Consider the following 23062-nt stretch of genomic DNA (forward strand, 5'->3'; position numbering starts at 1 on the left):
ACTATGTAGCGTTTATACTCAGTGACTCGAGGAACATTCCATATGAGACAAAAACAAGCAGAGAATCACAACGTTTGAGAAACCCTTGATTACAATATAGACATATTCTAGCAAAATTAGGAAAACAATTCCATCGCAAATGTAAGTTTAAGTGCCAATCAGCTTTTAAGTATTGTCCTTCTAACTGTCCAATTTTCTAAATTACATCGACAATGTTGAATATAAATTTAATTTTTCTCATCCCTTTGCTTCGCATCTCTATGTTGGCAAATTAGTTTTGCACAGAACGACTACCGTCTGAAACTCTTGGTCATTTTACAGGTCATTACACTGTTCGTTACATCAATGCAATTAAACTGAGAAACTTCGTTAATATTAATGAATTCAATGAAGACTAATTGTCTCATTTCAACTGCTACGTTCGTTTTTAATGTTCTAATTCAGTTCTCGCCTCGATGAAACTTTCAGCATTGATGAAAATTTAAAATATTGAAGATGAAAGAAAAAAATATATAAACGAATCGACAGAATATTCATTGGGTTTAATTTCACTCATGTTTTTCAAAATACTTTAACAACCGTTGCGTAATTTTGCAGCCTATCAATTAAGAATGGATTTATCTGTGATGACGAACTGCTTTGTAGACACATTTTACAATAATAGGAGTTTTTGTTTTGCTACTTTGCTGCTCAAACATACACTTGAAATTAACTTTCCGACGCTATGTAACCTACGACAGGTCATGGTCAATCAGACGACTTACAATCAACTGGGTGATACGTAGTAAGCACATTCGATCAAACTACCAATAACTTTGGTTTTCAAGAACGAATTCACAACCACGTAATTCAAGTATCCTCACTCGAAACATCTCAAGATGCTGGGTCAACAGTGAAGATTGTAGGTTCCACTGAAAAATCGATTCCAGACACTGGAACGCAAGCTTACAATTTTATCTTTCTGGTTTGGAGTCACGGGGACTCAGTGGTCAAGTGCTCACCTTCAGTGCAAGGAATCCCTGGTTCGATCCTAGGCCAAGTGAGTTTGTGGTGGACAAAATCATGGTCATGGATTTTCCCGGAGTTCTCCTGTTTCCTGCTACACTCTTATTCCATCAATTTTAATAATTCATTCAAAATTCATTCATCTTCTTTGCCTTCAGTACATAATTGTAAGCCATAAAAATCTAGATTTCATTTAATAATACATATATGTATGGTGTTTATTTGTAAACCCTGGAAACCTATGCCTTTCGTGTTCGTCTAGTACTGTGTCTTATGTGCCATTGGTACTGTATCCTAGATTCGATTTCACATAGAGATGTATAGGATAATTATTTCTCATAATCCTCTTTAGTTTGTATTGGATAATTTTTCAATAGATTGCGCCTCCCTTAACAATGATTACTTAGTTGACGGAGTGTAACGTCCTTTCTCAGTACCGAGATTATATGAGAGATTGCCTGTAATTTAAAGTTGTTACAAGCCAATATTTGATTTATACCCCAGGCAAGAACCCCCAAACGGGAATCGAACAGGGTACTCATTATATTGCGGAAATTTCTTTCCTGTGAAACATTTTTTTCAATAAACAGGTATATTTCAAACGAGTTGTGAGAGCTATTTTGGGGACGCTGAATTCATATATTAATATTTTTTGCTTGTTCATTCTGTTTTTGCTCTGATACATGATTGATAGATTTTGGATTTAGATTTCTGGGCTTTCGGCATCTATGGCCATTTAGCCCGTCACGTATGAGGGATGAGGTCCTTCGGCGAGCACACTATCCGAGGAAAGGGAAGGAAGGAAACGGCCTGGGACCTGTATATTAGGTACCATCACGGCATTTGCCTGGTATGAATGAGGAAAACTCAGGAAAACCTCACTCAGGAGACCTGGCCTGGAAAAGTTTTTTACACTTTTTTGACCGAGTGCCTCCACCGGGAATTGAATCCTGAACCGCTCACACCGAAGGCGAGCGGGGTCACCTTAAGATAGATAGATAGACGGACATAGCCATTCTACGTGAGTATAACACTTTTCATACTTATACATAGTTTAGTATAGAGTCTAACAAAAACGATGAAGTTAATTTTACTATTAACCATTCCGTGTGTTGATTTTAATTCATATTTTACAAATGATGATATAGGAGGAACGTATTAGTCACTTGTGTACTTTTATGTAAAAGTCTTTCAACATAGCTTAACAAAAACATGTTTTTTTGTGTGTCTGTGCTAGTAGGTACACAAGTTCTTAAACCCACAAGAACTGGAATAGAAAGGATAAGCAAAAAACGATAGTGTTCGTAATATCGACTAACGTTCCTATCTCTATCTGGGAATTCTCTATTATTTTCTTTTTCGCTTTTGTCCATTAAGATCCATCAGACATGCAGTAAAGCGGAAACATTAGATTAAGGTCTTCAAGTACTAAAGAAACGAAGAAGATCGAGAATTTACACAGCCGCACTCTATAAACCTAAAACTGAAACATTTGAAGCTTTCTTAACAGCTTACAGATGGCTTCTGCGTCACATGCGAGTCAAGTTGTTTAGAAAGAAAATGACAGAGACCAACAAGTGCAAAAAAAGATCAAACGGCTACAGGATGATTCTTGTTGGGGATCGAAACATCAATATCCGGAGTTAACTGGCGGTGTCACTGCTGGTGACAACCGCTCCAAGGAACGACAACGTAAAATAGACTACTGGGTGTTCTTTTTCTCTTTCACGCATTCAACTCCAGGTCCAGGTAAAATTATCGATTAACCTGAATAATTATTACACATCCAAGCTATGCTATGCTTATGAGAAGTCTTGTAGAACGGATGTTGCAAGGTATCAGGGCAAAAGCGATGAGTGCCAGAAATACAGTACGCGGCAAAACAAACAGTACTGAAATCACATCGTTGACATTTATTTATTATTTGTTGTACAACATAATGAAACATAAATGTTTCAAATGGATGTCAACTAAATGTTACTCAATGCACATTGTAAATTTAAGAGGAACTTCGGCTGTACATCGTGTGTTCAAAATGTAGCGATCTTGCAGATCTATGGATATCTAAGTGAACACGGATTGATAGAACAACAAAGCAAAGGATCGAATCTTCTCTCTTAACTCTGGTATAGTGGTATGGGGTTTATCTGTTCGGAAAATTGCTTCCTTCAGCATAACCCATATGTAAGCATCTGAAGCAGTAAGGTCAGGGGAGTAGGAAGGATATGGAAGAACTGTTTCACGGGAAATTAAGTGATGCCGGAACTCTCGTGGGCAGAAGGACAAATTACTCAGTTGCAGTGTAGGCAGTAGCTCCTTCTTGCTGCATCCATTATTGTTGTAACGACAGATTTTTTATGCAAAACAGTGCAAATTACTCAAAAATGGGTCAATAATCAACTGTCGATTGATGTAGTGATCAAGGTACACATGACATGGTTGTCATCACTGAACCATATGTTGCTGATGAAATTTTCATCTTCACATGCCATGGCTCCAAGGCAATACAGTAGGCATGTCATCTCCTGCAGTGAGACGCTGTTCGGAAAGTTTTCCGCAAAATTTTCCGCTGTATTTTTCGGAAAATTTTCCGTTCTAAAAAATATCAGTAATCATGTAACAATTCCTCAGCAATCATAAAATTGGTTGAATTCATGTATAGAAATGTTAAAAAGTGAAAGATCGTTTCATGAATCTGAAAATTTTCATGGCTCAGACAATTTTCAGTACTATGTAGGAACAAGTGAAAATTTTTCATGAATCGAAATATTTTCTCTTATATGGAAAAATTGAAGAACTTTTTGAGTCGGAAAATTTTCATCATTTTGAAACAAAAAGTAAAACAACTTTTTGTGTATCGGAAAGTTTTATTGCTCTGTAGAAACAAGTGAAAGGAATTTTCACAGATCGGAAAATTTTCATCACGATGTAGAAACAAATGGAAAAAACTTTTCATAAGCCGGACAATTTTGGATATTATGTATAGTGGTTAGGTGGAAAATTTTCCACTATATTTAACTGCACATAGAGCTACAAAATTGAATTTCTATAGAGGAAAGTTAGTTAGTAATAAATTATTATTTTCCAATTAGCTTTCAGGAACCTGAGAACTTTCTAATATTTCACGTTGGGAAGTAAAATTTTACACAGTTTTCCTCTCTTTCTTCCTCTGCGAGCTAATTTGTTGCTAAACGGTTAGCATACACGCCTTTGGCATGGAAGACCTGGCTTCGAATCCCAGCGGGAGCTGAAGTAGTTCGGATTTCCCGTTAATCAGTTGCTCCCGTCTTATATAGTCTCCCTGCAGAAAGAGACGTTAAACTCAACTCCTCTCTCTCTCTCTCTCGCTCTCTCTCTCTCTCCTTATATTATATATATATAATGTGTGTGTGTGTGTGTGTGTATGCAAAGTGCAGAGAAGATACATCGAGTTCGTAGAGTACAAATATCCCATTCTATTATTTAAAATTTCAATTTATTAAGTCATGAATATTTTCCGATTCATAAAAACAAAACATAATCCACTTATTCCTACATCGTTGTTTAGCCGTAAAATTTATTGGTAATGAATATTGTCTTCAAAAGTATCTAACGATTCTTCATTTCAAGAATGTTTCAAAAAACTTCAATGCGTTCTTCCCTCGGTATCCACCTTTGATCTTACAATATTAGATTTCGTCAGTTTAATACGCATAAGACGGTTTTCTCATAGCTTTACTACTTTTATAGATTTGCATACTGCAACATTTATAAATGAGTAGATAATATAAAGTGCCTACTGTAAATTTTTGACTACCCAAAATTCGAGTTTAAGTAAATCATGAAAACAAATACTGACCATTTTCTGGAAATAAACATTTATTTTTTCATATATTCATTCAGAAGAAAAGTGAAATATAACTAATGAGGAAGCTGATTTGTGTAGTTGTTCTTCCAATAAAATAATAAAAGAAACATAAAAAGCTCACTATTAGCGCTACGTTCTAAAACCAATATAGTGGAAAATTTTCCACCAAACATCACTATACATAATATCCAAAATTGTCTGGATTATGAAAAGTTTGTTCACTTGTTTCTACATCGTGATGAAAATTTTCCGATTCATGAAAATTCCTTTCACTTGTTTCTACAGAGCAATAAAACTTTCCGATATAATGACGATTCGATAGAACAAGTATATTATATATATATATATATATATATATATATATATATATATATATATATTTGTTCTATGGAATCGTCATTATTTCTAATACATTTTTATACATAATAATGGTAGTTTTACAATACAAATATTTACTCTAAGATATTGATTATACAAGATTCCAATATTGGAATTATGATTTACGAGCATTAAACACAATAAAATAATTTTTTCTTATTTTCTGTTACAAAGATAATCTTCATAAGGAACTTTTATGTAGTTATTTCATTACATAGGCAGCCCTACATGTGAATAGTGGAATTTTCTGTTTCTGAAATTGATAAATTCACAACGGTTTCTTTTCAATTTCTTGTTACATTTTAGATATTGGAATGGGATAATTGTTCTCTACGAACTCGATGTATGTTCCCTGCACTTTACACACACACACACATTCATGCAGAGAGAGAGAGAGAGAGAGAGAAAGAAAAAGAAAGAAAGAAAGAGAGAGAGAAAAAATGAAATGAAATTTTGAGTTTTACGTCCCATGGTTATGCCGGTTAGGCTAAAGGAGACGGTGATAATGAGTAATGAATGAAATGGTGGAATGAAGAAAGTGGGAGGAAACGGGAGAACCCCGAGAAAACCCACGCACACGGTGTTTGTCCACCACAAAGTTCACTTGGCGGGAGCAGGGTTTGAACCCGAAACCCCTAGCACCAGAGGTGAACGCTCTACCACTGAGCCACCGCGGCCCCAAAAGAGAGAGAGAGATAGATAGATAGAGAGAGAGAGAGAGAGAGAGAGAGAGAGAAACAGTGTATATTTTTACTTTCGAACTTGAAATATTAGAAAACTTTCTGGTTTCCGAAAGCTAATTGGAAAATGATAATTTGTTGATGTCTAACTTTGCTCTACAGGAATTGAATTTTATAGCTAAGTGTGCAGTTAAATATAGTGGAAAATTTTCCACCAAATATCACTATACATAATATCCAAAATTGTCCGGATTATGAAAAGATTTTTCACTTGTTTCTACATCGTGATGAAAATTTTCCGATTCATGAAAATTCCTTTCACTTGTTTCTACAAAGTAATAAAACTTTCCGATTCACAAAAAGTTGTTTTAGTTTTTGCTTCAAAATGATGAAAATTTTCCGACTCATAAAAAGTTATTCAATTTTTCCATACAAGACAGAAAATATTTCGATTCATGAAAATTATTTCACTTGTTCCTACACAGTACTGAAAATTGTGAGCCATGAAAATTTTCAGATTCTTTAAACGATCTTTCACTTTTTAACATTTCTATACATGATTTCAATCAATTTTATGAATACTAAAGAACTGTTACTTGATCAATATTCGTTAAGAACGGAAAATTTTCCGGAAAAACATAGAAGAAAAATTTCCACCTCATATCACGGCTAAACAACGCTGTAGGAATAAGTGGATTATGTTTTTATGAATCGGAAAATTTATATTTTCGGACGACACGTCTTTTAAAATTTTCCACCGTCTCAAGCCCGACGTCTACAGCAGAGTAATCCAACTGTTCCACGGTAGCTATGCCTCTGTTTACAAGAAAGAAAAGAAACCTTTCTGTGATATAGTGCACAATACATTCGAGATTTTTTTAAATCCCATTTGAAAGAATTTTTTATGTTAATGTAAATCTGTTTTTCCCTCCAAAGATACCACAGACTGAGGTAACGGGTTTATACCACATTATGAATATTTTCCTTTACTTAAACCAGATTTAAATCACACTATGAAATCTGAAGGATAAATTTCTTAATTTTGATGCTTACGCCACTTCGTGATGTGCGTAACAACAGGAAATGTCACCTGAAGATCTGAGGTTAGAACTCTTACAAGCAGCAACGCCATTTCAGATTTCTCTTGAAGGGGAGAGGGGAAAATTATCCACCGACATAAGAGTTCACTTTTTTATTATTGTATTAGTATGCAATTGATTAAAAAAGTATGTATTTCTCAAACTCCGGGATGATTACTGAACCAATACCCACATTAATAAATAGCATCCTGATCAAGAGGGAACAAACCCAGGCCAACGCTACTGGAGTATAAGAGTAGCTCAGTTAAACCGGTGTAAAAAAAAATGAAGTGTTAAATTCTCGTATCCAACTTGAAGAAGCATGACACCGAAGAGAAGATTACAGGGAATATTTAGAACTGATCATTATATTCTTGGGTGGAATACCTTCTCGAGGAGTTCTCTTTCGTTTGCCTGGAGCAATTCACCATGCACGGTGAATAGGAAAAGCAATTTACTGTTTAAAAATATTTCTCTTTCGACAACAATTTCGTTTAACGAAGCAAATAGAATGGGGTCTTCCGAGCGTATGCATTTTTCTGATACGTCTATATGTGCAAGCTTGGTTTAAATGTGATCAAGCATTCCATTTAGAAATATACCATTACGAGATCTTCAATTTTTGAAAGGTTTGTGCAGTTATAGACAAATAGATGCTGAATTATCTGAAGTGGCTTTTTGTAAATTTTCCCCGTCATCTCTGGTACTTGACGGAGAAACACGTAGTGATAATGAAAATATCATAATAAAAAAAAAATGGTTAAAAGAATTAAAACTGTACGGGGGAAACCGTGAAACAGCAAAGAGCCATGACGCAAGAGGTGATACGATAAAAATTCTTGTGGAAAGAGAAACCAATGATTTTGTTACAACAAACACAAATTTTCTTCGAGATATTTAAAATACCCAAAGGGTTTCTTGAGTGTGATCTGATTTCATGATTAAATAACAGTGACTATCTTCAAGGAAAGACAATAGTTAAATTCATCCACATAACAAACGATGCAGCAGAAAGGAAAGTGAAACTAATAGAAGATTACAACACCAAAAAAGAGGAACAGGAACAGTTTTTTTTTTTTTTTTTTTTTTTTGCAGATAGTGAAGGCCCATAGACAATCTTTTTCTAGATATGACAAAAGTGAACTATGTAGCAAATAAGATTGAGAACTTGCCATAAAGCTACTACATAAATAAGGGATATTTTAATTTCTTCCAAGTTATATTTTTTTCTTTTTCTTCATAATGCTCTGTGGATCATTTTGATGGAAACTTATTTGTAGCTCACAGCGAAACAAAGATTTAACTTTCTCTAACAATTTGTTTGAGTTTATGTAAAAGACTTCCAAAATTCTTACAAATCTGTGGTCCATAACAACAATAAAATAGCATTACATCGAAGCATTTAGTTTTTCACCCGTAATACTCTTAACTCTTACATGATTATAGGTAGCTTGAAAATAATGCCAGATTTGCGCTTCTGGTAAAACGCTACCTCAAAACGACATGTCACATGACCCTCTTTCTATTTGAAAATTTTGACATGAATTCAAGATGCCGGACTTCAAGATGGCCGCCATGATAATGCTACACAAGATAGGTTGATCTCTTCGTCTAGTTCCATTATCCAAGGTATTTTTCCATTCCTTAAGCCATTTCTAAATTACTAATGTTTATTATAAATTATTCCCATATAATATGTATTCAAAAGTTCAGGTCGCTTGAGGCATCATTTAAAATTATTCAATGGATCTCATTTTTCTCCTGGCTTAATTTAGTCCCATATGAAACCATGTTAGAGGGTTCGTCCAAGGAAATTCCTAAATTTATTTTTCCTCACATAAATAAGGACCCCCATATTTTATATAATAATAATAATAATAATAATAATAATCATAGGTATTCTGCCTTTATTGGCAGGTCAGTTGCCGCAGCAATGAATATATAACTCATTGAATTAAAGCGTACTGAAATAATTCAAAACCATGTTGTGTTTGTTATACATTAAGTAACCTTCGTGCTACCCACAACATTTCAACATCATTTTATACTCGTAACTAATGAGCTTTTTATGCTGAAAAGCCAGACGGCATGTACGAGATGTTATTTCGCTATTTTTAGGTATGTATTGATTCGTCGCATTTAATTACCACTAATATTAATGTTGCTCGTCAATGGAACTTGAAATCCACAAGTCAGGCATTAGTTTATATTAGTAAGATTCTTTTCTTTGACTGTAATCCTTCTCCATTTATTTTAAGAACTGAATTGTCGTCTCGTCTTTCCAAGATATATTCCATTTTTATTCCCCCACAAAGTTGCGAAAGTAACAAGACTTAAGATCTTGGAAACCAGCTGCATTTTCTCAGCGATTCGTTCAAAGAAGAAAACGGCGTTACCAACCGCTGTTTCCAAAATGTGACTATGGAATGCACGTGTATTTTTATTCAATGACGTCGAAATATTTTACTAATACAGTATCTTTTATTGTAAACTGAATTAATACTTAAAATTTAACAATGTAACAAATAGTAATATCGTATTTAACCTCAATTTTAGAGAAGGATCTGCTACGTAAGAAATTGTACAATAAGAATTATGTTCTGAGAAACACGACAGAGAATAAATAGGAAGGGTAAGAAAAATATTATAATTGGTAGATGATATACAAGGATGTCCTTACGCCAAGATGAAGAAGTTGGGTAATGTGGTACATAAAACCTTTCAACTAAATCCGAAAGTGACCTACCAGTAATGGCAAGCACTATTTATTGATGATGACGTAAGACAGTGAAGGGCTAACTACGGCCCGCGGGGCAGACGTGGCCCCCGAAAATGTTCTATCCGGCTCGCAAGATGATTTCTAACCTGACAAACAAAACAATCGTGTTCCTTCGAAAGGATTGTATTAGAAACATGCTGACAGATACCATTTAACTTCACTCCTCAGAATCAATGCATCCAGTTTGAACCAGATTATGACCAGAACCAGATTTCAATCATTAACGGATCTATGCATTACAAAATTTTGTATCTTTTTTTTTTTTTTAATAAATTATATTGGCCGGTATAAAGTATTCTACTTTCTTGGGGCCCTTCTAAAAATTTTGCAAAATGAAGATAAGAAGAAAAAGTGACAAAATGCACAAGAGCAGGACAGGAAGGGGAAAACATATGGCTAGATGGAGAGAAAATCAAGGACGTTAAGACATTCCCCTATTTAGGAAGAAGTGAAAAACAGTAAGTTCCAGAATAGCACAAGCTAAACAAGCACTGAATAGGAAAAGACTGCTAACATCAAGAAATGAGTCGTTGGACGTTCGTAAACGATTTATTAAAACCCTGGTATGGAGCGTTGCGCTTTACGGATCAGAGACATGGACATTGAGAAAAGCTGAAATATTCAACCTGGAAGCATTTGAAATGTGATGTTGGCGCAGAATGCTCCGCAGATCATGGACCAAAAGAAAAAGGAATGAAGACGTACTTAAAGAAGCTAATGATAGACGACGAATCATGAAGATAATAGGAAAAAGAAGAAACAGCATGCTCGGCCATCTTATTCGGCACTCCGATTGGATCACAGTGTTGATAGAGGAAAAAGAAGAAGGAAAACCAGGAAGAGGAAGACCAAGGATATAATATATAGATACAGTTACGAAGAAGATACTTTAATCAAAATATAAAACAGCTCTCCCAAGGGAAAAGAAAAGTTTGAAAATTTCTATGTTGCTCACCAACCTATGTTTGAGGTGAACAAGAAGAAGACTAATCCAGGATTTGAAATACTGTGAGAATACTTTATTGCGTCAGAAGGAATGAGTTAAAATCATATAATCACGATTGACTTTTTACATTTTAAAGTTCAAAAGATCACAGCTTACTGATTTCTTGAAGTTAAAAATATTTTTAAAGTTTATGACAAGAATTTATACTGAAACTTTATTTACAGGGTGATCCAAAGTTCCGTCTCTTCCACTGATATAATTGGTGTTTTTTAATAAATAAATAAATAAACAAATAAATAAATAAATAAATAAATAAACGGATTTAGAGAGGTTCACCACAACTATGAGTAGGAATGGTTATGAAACGAGATTGAGACGGACGTTTAATAATAGAGATGAGACCGAGGCTGAACGTATCGAGATTTAGTCGAGACCAAATCCAGTCTCTAGATAGTATTGAATGTAAACAGAAATGACTGAAATTACATTTTTTTACTTACAATTCATCGTATGTTATGTTATATAAAAGATAGTGGACGACTGCCCTTCAATGGAAGCCGTCATGGGCGTCTATGGGAGAAAGGTGGGGCGAATGCCATCACTGATTACTTGGTACATCGAAAATATTTTAAAGCAGCACGTAATTTTGAGTTGGGATTCAATATACTTCATTCTTTTTTTCATTTATTTAAATGACTCAATGACCATGTTGCCAAAATATTCCAAAACTTAACTTTTTAAAGCAAAACTATAAGGTTCCAACTTCAGAACATTATATTTTAACACAGCTTAGGAATTCTCCTGGGAAAGACATGCTTAAAAATGAATCGTTGTTTTTCTGTAATTGCACGTGTAAATAATAGTATATACCACCTATTTTTGAAACTAAGGATAATATTTTAAAATTGGAAGGAATTAGGGCCAGGATTTCCAGCAAAGAATAGAACAAGATTAGGGAAAGAGGAAATGTGGCGGATTAAAGCAGATAATTTGTTAGGACTATCAAGATGTAAAAGAACATAAATTGGTTGGACTGGAATTTAGCGTCCTTTTCAGCACAAAAGCTATAAGATACATGGACTTCGAGTTTCAGGTGGAATCCGAATCATCGTTATGAGTTCAAATTTTTCAATGCTTTCTCATCGAGAATCGAACCCGGGATTCCGTGCACCAAAGGCACGTGCGCTACCCAGTAGACTATAAAGTAATTAAACTCGAATCAGTCAACTGCAATTGTTTTTACATATCTCTTTTAGATACCGAGGATAAATTATCTAAATCTATTGCTTAAATTAGCATCTGAAACATTATTTGTTTCATCCTAGGCTTAATACACCCAATAGGGATTCAACCCACGAATACATGCATAGAAAGCACGACCGTTAGCAACTTCTTGTTAGTTACAGCTACGAAGAAGAATTCGGACTACAATAGTTCTATAGTCAAATATAATATAAAAGAAAGAATAAATAGAGGAAATGATATGCTGTAATATGATATTGCTTATACACTTAACTTCACACAATTTATTTCGAAACTATCGAGACAAGACTAAGACTGCTATAGTCAACCGAGACGAGACCGAGGTTCTATTAAGTGCCGTCCCTTTTTGATTTCATCCTAGTTATCAGTACCTTTGAAATTGACATTAGAAAGTTCGGATCTCATGGTGTGGATCAAAGATTAGGTAAAACGTTAAAAGAACTAAAAGCTGCAGATTGATATGTCTTTACACTGATTACACCAGCAGTGTTATAGTGTTTCTTTGAGAAAAATGTTCAGGGGGCACATTCAGTATTCGAAGGGGCACATTATTTTCAACGGTACTATCCTATTTATTATTATAGACATATAATTTTGGTCTCCTCCGGGGGGCACTCTCAGAGCTCCGGGGCCAGTGCATTCCAAAAAAATATGTTTGGAAGAAACACTGGTTACAAAGAATATCCCATCGTACTGCATTATCCTATGTTATAAAAATGGCGGAGATTACAGGGCTCTCGCGAATAAGTGTAGTGTAGTGAGCAGTACTATGTGATAAAATGTGATTTCTCTTATATTCTACTCCTTTTTTTCCACAGTTATCATCATTCTACATAATTCAGAAGGGTGACAAGACTTTTGAACCATCCTGAACTTAACACGTTCATTTAATTTTTGCAAGGATGACAGCGATTCAGTAGTGGAGTGATAATTATAATTTCTGGTGCTAATGGTTCCTAATTTCGACCTCAGATTGTGAGTAGATAACATCGAGCTGATACATTTTTGTTTCTTTCGTTACTAAAGAGTTTACCAAACCTTTTTTATATACAATATTTACCCTGTCTGTTCCTGCGTGTATGTATGCTTGCCCGTCCGAGAGACAAAAAAATCTCAAGAACCACTTGATGGATCACGATCAATTTTGACCAAGATTTAAATGTCAAAGTAAAGGAACAGAGTTCGTTGATGGAGGGGATATTCAATCAAACCGGAAGTCGTAGAAATAAACCATTTCTGGTTTAACTTTGATCACTATACAACAAAATCAGTAACATAGTGGAACGTGGTTTCTTGCAATCGAGTAAGCGTCCTAAGAATACGTTTCTTTTCATCTTGATTGAAGTGATAGAATCTACTAGAAATTCTGGTTTCAATATAGATTTACATAGAACAAAACAATGCGTTAGCAAGATGGCGGGTTTTAGGAATCGATTTAGAATAGCCTAATCTATCTTAATCCTCTTTCAAACAAGAAGTGGCAGAAATCAATCACTTCCGGTTTTAACGTTAATCTCTATAGAGTAAAAACAGTAATTGATATCAAGTAGCGGTTTTCTGCAATCAACTAAACGTCCCAAGAATATATTCCCTCTCCACTCTAATCTAGTAAAACCGGAAGTGGTAGAAATGTACTACCACTTTCGCTTTCAAATCTTCCATCATCATTTACACCTATTGCCTATTTGCTTCGGCTGCGAAAATTAAAGATTTAATTCCATTGCGATTTTCAAGTTATGTAGGAAAAATGAAATGAAATCTTTAAGTTTTACGTCCCACAGTTATGCCGGTTAGGCTAAATGAGACTGTGATGATGAGAGATGAGTGAAATGGTGGAATGAAGAAAGTGGGAGGAAACGGGAGAACCCCCAGAAAACCCAGGAGCACGGTGTTTGTCCACCACAAAGTCCACATGGCGCGAGCTGGGATCGAACCAGGGACCCCAAGCACCGGAGGCAAACGCTCTACCACTGAGCCACCGCGCGCCCCTCAAGCTATGTAGGCTCCTGCACAAACACTCGTGAAATGTTTCGTGCAGAGATAAAAAATCAACGATCAGCAATCAAAAAGGACAAGCAGGGAGTTAAGGGAGCCAAATCAAAATGTTGGAGGGGGGGGGCTGCAACGGGATCAGAATATCTTCCACACAAAATCAAAATGAGAGGGAGCTCGGAATTCAACTTATTTTAGCACTCCAGAAGAATGAAGCCCACGGTAGTATGTATGTCTGGAAGAAAAACTAGCCAAAAGCTATTCGAACTGCAAATGTGGAGAAATATAAATCACTATAGACTTTCAGTAAAGTTTAAATTTTCTCAGTAAAGAATCAGTCATATTCTAGAAAAAAGTTCACTTAGAACATCAATAATAAGTGTTTTAGCGAAAACTAAAAAAGGAATGAAAATATTACGACCATGTTGAAAGAGTTTTGCTTTAAGATAAACGAGAATTGCATGATGTTAGTTTACTTCACGAAAATTCTCAGAAAAGAGAGAGAGAGAGAGAGAAACTAACCTAATCTTGATAATGCATTGACAAAGCTTCAGCAACTACTTTTTGAAACAGAAATCTACAACGGAAATTTAAATTTCTTCAGTACTAAAATGGAACAAAATGTTTATATTATTTTCATATTGGACTTTTTTTTAAATATATATAAAATAGTTTTGTTTCAGTTCCAATATATGTATGGTGGAAACACTTGAAGAATGTAGGCGTCTAGAAGCGTACGAGTTGGCGAAGCCAATGCTAAAAGATTGGATGACAAGAATAAAAAAAAAGTAGCAAAGAACCCCTCCCCCCAGAAAAGAAAAATATGTTGGCTGAAAGCCAAATAGAAAAGTAAATCTCCAGTGATTCTTCGTTTTCAGTTAATGACTGACTAATTGTTCAACTGGATTTCCCGTGGTTTAACTAACAGTCTATAGAGGATTTGAACAACGATCTACTACAGAAGAAAAACAATAGTCCAGTGGGTTTTAATCAAATAGATCCAGTTAATAATTCCCAGAACGTCGGATATTGAGCACACACACACACACACACACATATATATACATTATTCTCTTCTCTCTCTCTAATTCCACAATTATACTCATATATATTGTACAGTACACAACCTTTAAAAATGTAAAGCCATCGTATTTCCTATGTTTATTATCACATGAAATAACGGCACGAAGATGCAAAGCAACAAATTAAGTTACAAGGAGTCATCATGCACAATTTTGAAGTACAGTTTTAATCCTGTTTTCCAGCAGTCTTGTCTTTTAACATAAATGTCAATTTTGTCCAGCTTTAGACTTCCAAACTATGCTGTGCATCAGTATCGGAAGTTTTTAGAGAACTGTTATGTCCGTCTGTCTGTCGACAGGTGTTAGAGTAAAAATGGTAAGAGATATCGACAAGCAGTTCTCTGAAATCGATTCAGTGTTCCAAAAATAGGTTCCATCTCATGCGTTAGCTCTCTATTTAAACACAGCTCTATATCCTATCCTACCAGAACCGAATCCGGAACCAGACACATCGAAGGCATGCATGGTACCATTCATCTACACATAGTATTACAGCACGAAATTTTATATTATATTATATACATATAAAATAAATAAATAATTATAAAGTTGCGCATTTGACTTGTAGTCTAAACAAGACAAATCAGAAAATGCAAATTTATAAATGATAAAGCGAAAGGGAAAGAAAGTAGTATATTCAATATTTCCACTTAGGCACTTACATAATGTGTATCTATACAAAAAGAAAAAAAGACTGACTCAGTGCTACGGTGATCTCCTCTGGGTAGGGTCTCTGGTATAATCCCAGCTCGCGCCAACTAGTTTTGTGGTGGGCAAACACCGTGTGCGGGGGTTTCTCTGGGTTCTTCCATTTTCTCCCACCCACCTTCATGTCACCAATTCATTTGTTATCACTACCGTCTCCATTAGCCTCAGAGCCCTGACTTAAAATAATTTATTTCTCCAGCAATGAGCATACTACTAATGAACAATTCACTCATAAAAATAAAAAAATAAATAAATAATAATAATAATAATAATAATAATAATAAAATATGCTTTCTAAATCAATTCTCTGAAACCTTTGATTTTCTTTTTATCTGGTACTGTACAATCAACAGAGGCGTCATAATTTGAAACAGATGTATTTCTCCCCATATTACTCATAACCCAGATAACACACCACAATATTCCTAGAAACGCGAAATGTCATGGAATCAACACATCGCCACTCCATGTGAAGATTGACAAAACGCATACAGAACTAGCTTGTTTATTATCGATCAGAGTACGAAAAACTCTTCAATGTATATCCATCACATCCTGTACATGGTCATCAATCAAAAGAGTGACAGTGTGTGCTCCCCAGGATCTAATGATTGTCGGAACTTGCATTTGGAAAATATTGAGAATATCGAGCTAAACACAAACATAATGTTATTTCTTTCAACTGACATCAAAAATTAGTATTTTTTTGTTGTTAGTGTCATTCCAAGGACAAACTAACATCTTTACTAACTGAATAAACTCTGGTGAAAACAATAAAGAGGATAACTTGAAAATTACATGTATGGGATATAGTCACCGTTATCCGTTAAGACGTTAACGGACTAACTCTTTTAATGAATAGCTGTCTATTGCATAGAACATAAATCAAAATGTTGCTTGTATGTATGTATATAGATAACCACAGTTAAATTCTCCGTCACTCGTTAAAATGTTAAAGGATTGATTTCATTAAAGAACTCGGCCGAAATGATTATTCTGGTGAGCTATTGAAAAAAAGGACAATTCAAAAACTTGCTTAAGCTATAAGCTATAGATAGCCACTATTAAGTCATTAACGAACTCGGCCGAGGTAATCGCTCTAGCTATATATTGCAAGAAACCGAACCCAAAATTCCATGTAATATAGCCAACAACAGTTGAAGCCGATGTTATCCATTAAGATGTTAATGGGTAGACTTCACTAAAAACTTTAAAGAGAATTGCTCTAGCTAGCATCACAGAAAGAAATAAATAAAATAAAAAAAATCGCACATATGTATAGAATATGAGCAACAAATAGCCACCGTTAAAATCGCCGTTACCCGTTAAGATGTTAACAGATTTACTTCATTAAATCAATCGAACTAATTGTTTTAGCTATATGTTCAAAAACCAGAATTAAAAAAAAAATACATGTGTAAGGATAGACGTGTTCTCTGTTCGTTCTGTGTTGAAACTGAAAACAGAAAAGATCTAACCACTTGAGGATTTAAACTTGAATCCACATAAAGCACATACGGTAATTAATAGCGAGAAATGTTTTTAAATCGGATTAAAAGTTACAAGAATAGATTTCATCTTTTCCTTTTATCACATCAGGCTCTAAGACTGGATCTTTCTGGAGGAAAAATGGTACGGTACGAGACTGTTTTTGATATAGATTCAGTGAGCAAGATTATGTTCTATCTTCTCCATTATTTGAGGGGAAATCAGAACTGATAAATCTATCACATTTGATTTGAATTATTGGACCCTAAGTTTGAAAGTGTAATCACAGCTTCATAATGTAAACAGGAAACTTATTACTATTTTGCTAACACATTACAGAATCTTTACTAATAATACTAAGGGGCACGGCAGATCAATGATAGAGCGCTTATTTCTGGTGCGTGAAGTCTCTGGTTCGATCCCCGGTCATGCTGTGGTGGACAACATCGTGTTAACGGGTTTTCCAGGGAAATTTCAGTTTCCTCCCACATTCGAATTCCACCAATTACTCCATCATCATTCACTTGCGCTAATTACCATCTCTCTTAGTCTACAAGGCATAAATGTGAGATCTTAAAGATTTAATTTCATTTACTAATAATAATACATACCTAAAAATACAGGAAAATAATTACACATTTAACCTTTAATCTAAATGAGAGAAAGAAAGAAACTCAGAAAAACTATAACTCTGGAAGGTTTTTCTTTAAAAAAAAAAAAATACTTAGAATGCTTACCAAGCGATCGAATGTCGTCTTCTAGGTAAACCTGGATTACGCACGAGAATATCATCATCATCAAAAGCAATTGAATGTCGTCGTCTACGCACATTTGGATTACACATAAACACATCATCATCATCATCATTGTAATACGCCATTGTGGCAGAATACTAATGTGTTACTCAAGCAAATACTCTCCTTAGCGGAACGTTTATTATCTCATTGCACTGAATATGTTATCGCATCTCTCTCTTTCTAGATAAATAAGTGATTAATTTCTACCAAGTTGACAGTGGATTATAAACATTAAACGGATGAGCGTGAGGAATTAGCCAGTCCTATGTTTGTCATGTCGCAGTTTTGTTTGATATTTTACGTGTCTCTTACATTTTGAAAGCACACAATGACCACACACACTAGAGTTCTTTCCCTATGCTACACTTTCGTCAACACATCCTTTTCTTTGATTAGCACTTTTAAAACCTTTTGTTACCACCTGTTGCTTGTTTTCTGCCAGAAGATGAAAGGTCTTGTGATAAACATCGACGCTAAACAACCAAATCTGAATAAGAACAATACATTAACCTTCTTGGAAAGCAACGTAAAAAAAAACTTGAGAGCAAATCATGTCCTTCTGATTCCCCTCGCTTTAACTCATCTTTAAACATGTTAAACAGAATGGTAATGAGCTTAAACTTAACTGCTGTCTAACACAGCACGTAAAAATACAATATGAAGAATTAGATACACAAAACGCGCTATTTTGCAGAATCTCTCCATTTGTAAAGGTAATGCGACGCAATACTTTCAACTGTAATCAGAAAGCAAGTTTTAAAAGTAATTTCTGGTATCTTTCCTTGTCCTTGAGAAATATAACGTTTTCTTCTTTTAAAAAAACACGACAATTACGTTCCAAATTTGCTGTTGCTTATGATTAAATTCAAGAAGTTCAAATCACCAAATAGAAGACAATGAACGGAAATAAATTACCACTGTTTTAACATTGCTGCGGAAATAAATATTACGATATGGCAATATAGGGAAGTGAAGCATGGGACAGCGACATTCTCCAACATATTAAGATGATCAAAATGTTTACGAAAAACTAAGGAATTGCATGTCGCACGAAATCGTTGCACATTCGTATAATCGAAGACAATTTCTGCTTTGCGATAAACGAATGCTAATATTATAACTGCGTCATTGTATGCTGTTTCATGGAATCTTTGCGTCTTTCCAAATTCACAATATAGTTTTGGTTGTAGTGCCTAGTAAGAGAGGTCAATCAGTGATACAAATTCATGAATATTTTACAGTTTAACATCTCACTATTATACTCTACGTATGGCCGATATGTGACGTAGAAGCGCGGTTTTACAATATGATAAAATCAAACACAATGAGATAAAGAGGGGAGATGATGATGTAGGAGATCGAGTGTTGACAGTGACGAGATTACGATTTACAAGAAGTGCATGCTAAACCATCGACTATGCTACTGATAGGCAAACTACAACCCATAGGCCATATGCGTCCGCTGAAAGTTCTATCTGGCCCGCGGTATGATTCCTAATCTGACAAATGAAGCCACTGTTGTTTCTAATAAATTCGCCTTAAGAATTTTCTTTCTTCTTTTACTCTTTCCTTTAAAAAAAAATGCCCATCACTGGACTATTCTATAGATTATCTTGCTTCCCTATCACCACTGTATTTTATCAGTGTCAGGTACTTAACATCACCTTCCCCACACTGAAAAAGCGAGCAATGGACTTTGACGTCATAGACCATTCAGTTGGAAATGACTGCTATATAATCTAGAGGAGGATGATACATAAAAGTAAATAATAGTGTATAGATTACTGATCTTACCGCACAAGCTGTCCTCGAATCGAAAGAGAAACTCTTACGATCGAATGTGAGGTATGTGTGACTAAGCAATTCTGTTCTCAAATTTGTTAATTAAAATCTAATATCATTATTGACAAGTCACTTTTCCTTAGGGTTGTTAATGCTAACTGAATCGAAAATGTCTTGGGTTCCAGTCTTGAACCTGAACGTTCTATTCGCTGTGCTTCGTGAATAGAATCGAAATATTTTTCAACATATCGGTTACGTTTACAAACAAACAAAACATTAGTGTTAATCCAATGTTCTCGGGATTGCTGCCAGAGTAGGTGTTGCTGTGCTGAGCTTTCGTTACCATACAGCGGCAACATCTTCAGAGCTATGTGTTGAAGTGTGCTGGTCGTACAGATTATATAGTGGTCTATAAGAATCGCTGTGTTCCTATTGGTTGTTTATGTTGGCCAATTGCGTGCTCTGATTTTGCTGGTGGAAACTGCTCTCTGATTGGCTGATGGTTCTTTTCGTACTGAGGAGCTGGAACCAGATGTCAGGTAGATGATAACCTTCGTCTCTGTTGATGGATGGCTTGTATGTACGGATGAATAAAGATTCATGTATTTTTCTGTCCCAGAACTGTTTACATTTCTTTAGTACTTCAAGACTAAAGAAATTCAACATCAAGACTGTACACTGCCCTCCACCGAAGATCAGGAGTTTACTACCAAGTGCAAAAGACTCATTGGGATTAAAGACAGCAGGCATCTATAGGATCACCTGTGAATGTAACGCCACTTACATAGGTGAAACGGAGGGAACATTGAAGACAGAATGAAAGAACACCAGCGACACACCAGACTTAAACAACCTGAAAAATCTGCAATAGCCGAACACTGCATACAATACAATCATACGGCCATGTGGGACCAAATTGAAGTACTAAAGAAATGTAAACAGTTCTGGGACAGAAAAATACATGAATCTTTATTCATCCGTACATACAAGCCATCCATCAACAGAGACGAAGGTTATCATCTACCTGACATCTGGTTCCAGCTCCTCAGTACGAAAAGAACCATCAGCCAATCAGAGAGCAGTTTCCACCAGCAAAATCAGAGCACGCAATTGGCCAACATAAACAACCAATAGGAACACAGCGATTCTTATAGACCACTATATAATCTGTACGACCAGCACACTTCAACACATAGCTCTGAAGATGTTGCCGCTGTATGGTAACGAAAGCTCAGCACAGCAACACCTACTCTGGCAGCAATCCCGAGAACATTGGATTAATAGTAGACGCCAGCAAAGCTCAAGATCATATAAAACATTAGTGTATTTGCATAAGCGAACCGAAAGACCCTGACATCATTTGCAATCATCATCATCTAAATTTCGTGCAAACGATGTTTAGAAACTGTGAAGTAATAACACTGGAAAATTCTACAGTGATAGTTACGAAGTCTCTCTCTCTTGTCTCTGTAATTTTGCTTCAACGCCGGTTCCAGTTCTAGAACTACCTAAGTAGGATCGATTTTCTCAATTCCTAGTTTCAGTTCCTATAGGCAGAAACGATTCTTTAAAAAGGATGGAGTACGAAACTGCTTTTATCAGGAAATTTTCTTTAGGTTCCGTGCCTGGAATAATTTGAGAAAATCGGTTCCAAATCCGGAAACAACCTACGAGAAAGTATTTACGTCTCTTGGTTTCTTTACTGTTAACAACCCTGCTTGCTACACAATAAGCTTTCACGCATTTTTAGTCCTCAATGTTTTGTGTCGATGTAGGAAGGAATTGCTTTGTATATCCATTTTACTACCATCTAACCGAAATCTTTTCTTCTTCACTTTGTTTTTCTATCTTATATTACGTTTTTCAGCATACATTTTCTTAACAAACTACATCTTAATTAACCAGTTTCTCTAACTACTTCTGACTACAATACTGTTTTTTCTTACTTTTTCTAGCATTTTGTCATTAGTTTTCAATTCGTTCTCTAACTGTATCTATTCTTCTCCATAACCACATTACGGAAGCTTCTACGTCTCTTTATCACAATGTAGATATCTATGCTCCATATTTAGCTCGACAGCTATGACTATGTGCCCGAGACGACGAACAAACTAACTACGAAACTAGTAAGAAGTATCGTGTTTGAAGAAATGTGTAATTGCGCTTCTTATTCTAACGTGAAGATGTTGAATGTAATGACACTGTTTTCAACTATATACCTCATGAGGTCAGGAGAAAAATTCTCAAAGCTGGGATATCTGTATTTATTTATAATACAAATTTGAGAGAGTTTCTTCGTGTATGGTTAGCATACGCATCTTCGATGCAGAAGACAAGGGTGTTTGTGTGATTGTTTCATGCAGCAGAGATCTGGAGATTTGTGGGAACATCAGCGAAAGTTCATTTAAAGTCAATCTGTGGTCGTCATGAACAGCTTCCTCATTTTTTTTCAACAAGGGAATCAGTCAAAATTGACTGTCTTCCACTCCTTTGCTCATCGTAGATATCTGTGCCACCGTCATGAAATTCACACCATTTAAACACACTCGTACGATTCGTAACTCCTTCGTCAATAAACTGATTTGTTCTCGTTAAAAACTTCAGACGAATGTTTTTCCTTTACAACGAGATAACGGATAACGCTACGAATCTCGCACTTGGCGCCAGATTTTATCGACATCTTTCACGGGAGATGTTACTGTGGCCATAGTCGTGATCGTACTGACGCGTGATTGGGCTCGCTGGAAAAAGTAGGAGCTTAACTATACGGCAGTGTAGCCAACATAGCAGTAACAAATTTCCTCTGTCCGCGAGGGCCCTAGTACACTTATTTTGTGGACATGCCCCGTACTTTTGGCTCGCAGGACAACAGCAATGCATTTTACCATGAAAATAATGGGACCTTGATAGGTGCCTGGAAACATAGCGCACCACATCTGTTCACACAAGTTGCTTCGGTTAAGATCTGGCGAGTGTGGCTGCCATTACAGCAACTGAAACTCACCAGCGTGTTCCCCGAATCACTGTAGCGTAATGTTGGCCTTGTGACAAGGAGCGTTGTTCTGCTGAAAGTTGCCATTCCGAGATGGAAATGTGTCCGATATCGATTGGTGTACGTGATCAGCAATGACCTGCCGATAGCTAGGAGCCATTATAGTGCCCTCTATACGCACTACTAGGCTCATGGATGAAACTGTGGAGGTTCCCGAAATCATAATAGAACCACAACCGACCTA

General features: G+C 35.7%; 1 protein-coding gene and 1 non-coding gene across 11 annotated transcripts in view; both read right to left on the reverse strand.

Moving 5' to 3' along the window:
• The window catches only part of LOC145681100 (uncharacterized), a 1004875-nt gene that overhangs the window by 177258 nt on the left and 804555 nt on the right, over positions 1–23062 (reverse strand). The gene's annotated exons all lie outside the window — the stretch shown is intronic.
• On the reverse strand, positions 13891–13964 carry TRNAR-CCG (transfer RNA arginine (anticodon CCG)). The gene has a single exon. It is a non-coding gene; the product is annotated as a tRNA-Arg (tRNA).

Source organism: Thermobia domestica, chromosome 3 (assembly GCF_964235325.1).
Source record: "Thermobia domestica chromosome 3, izTheDome1.hap1.1, whole genome shotgun sequence".
NCBI lineage: Eukaryota > Metazoa > Arthropoda > Insecta > Zygentoma > Lepismatidae > Thermobia > Thermobia domestica.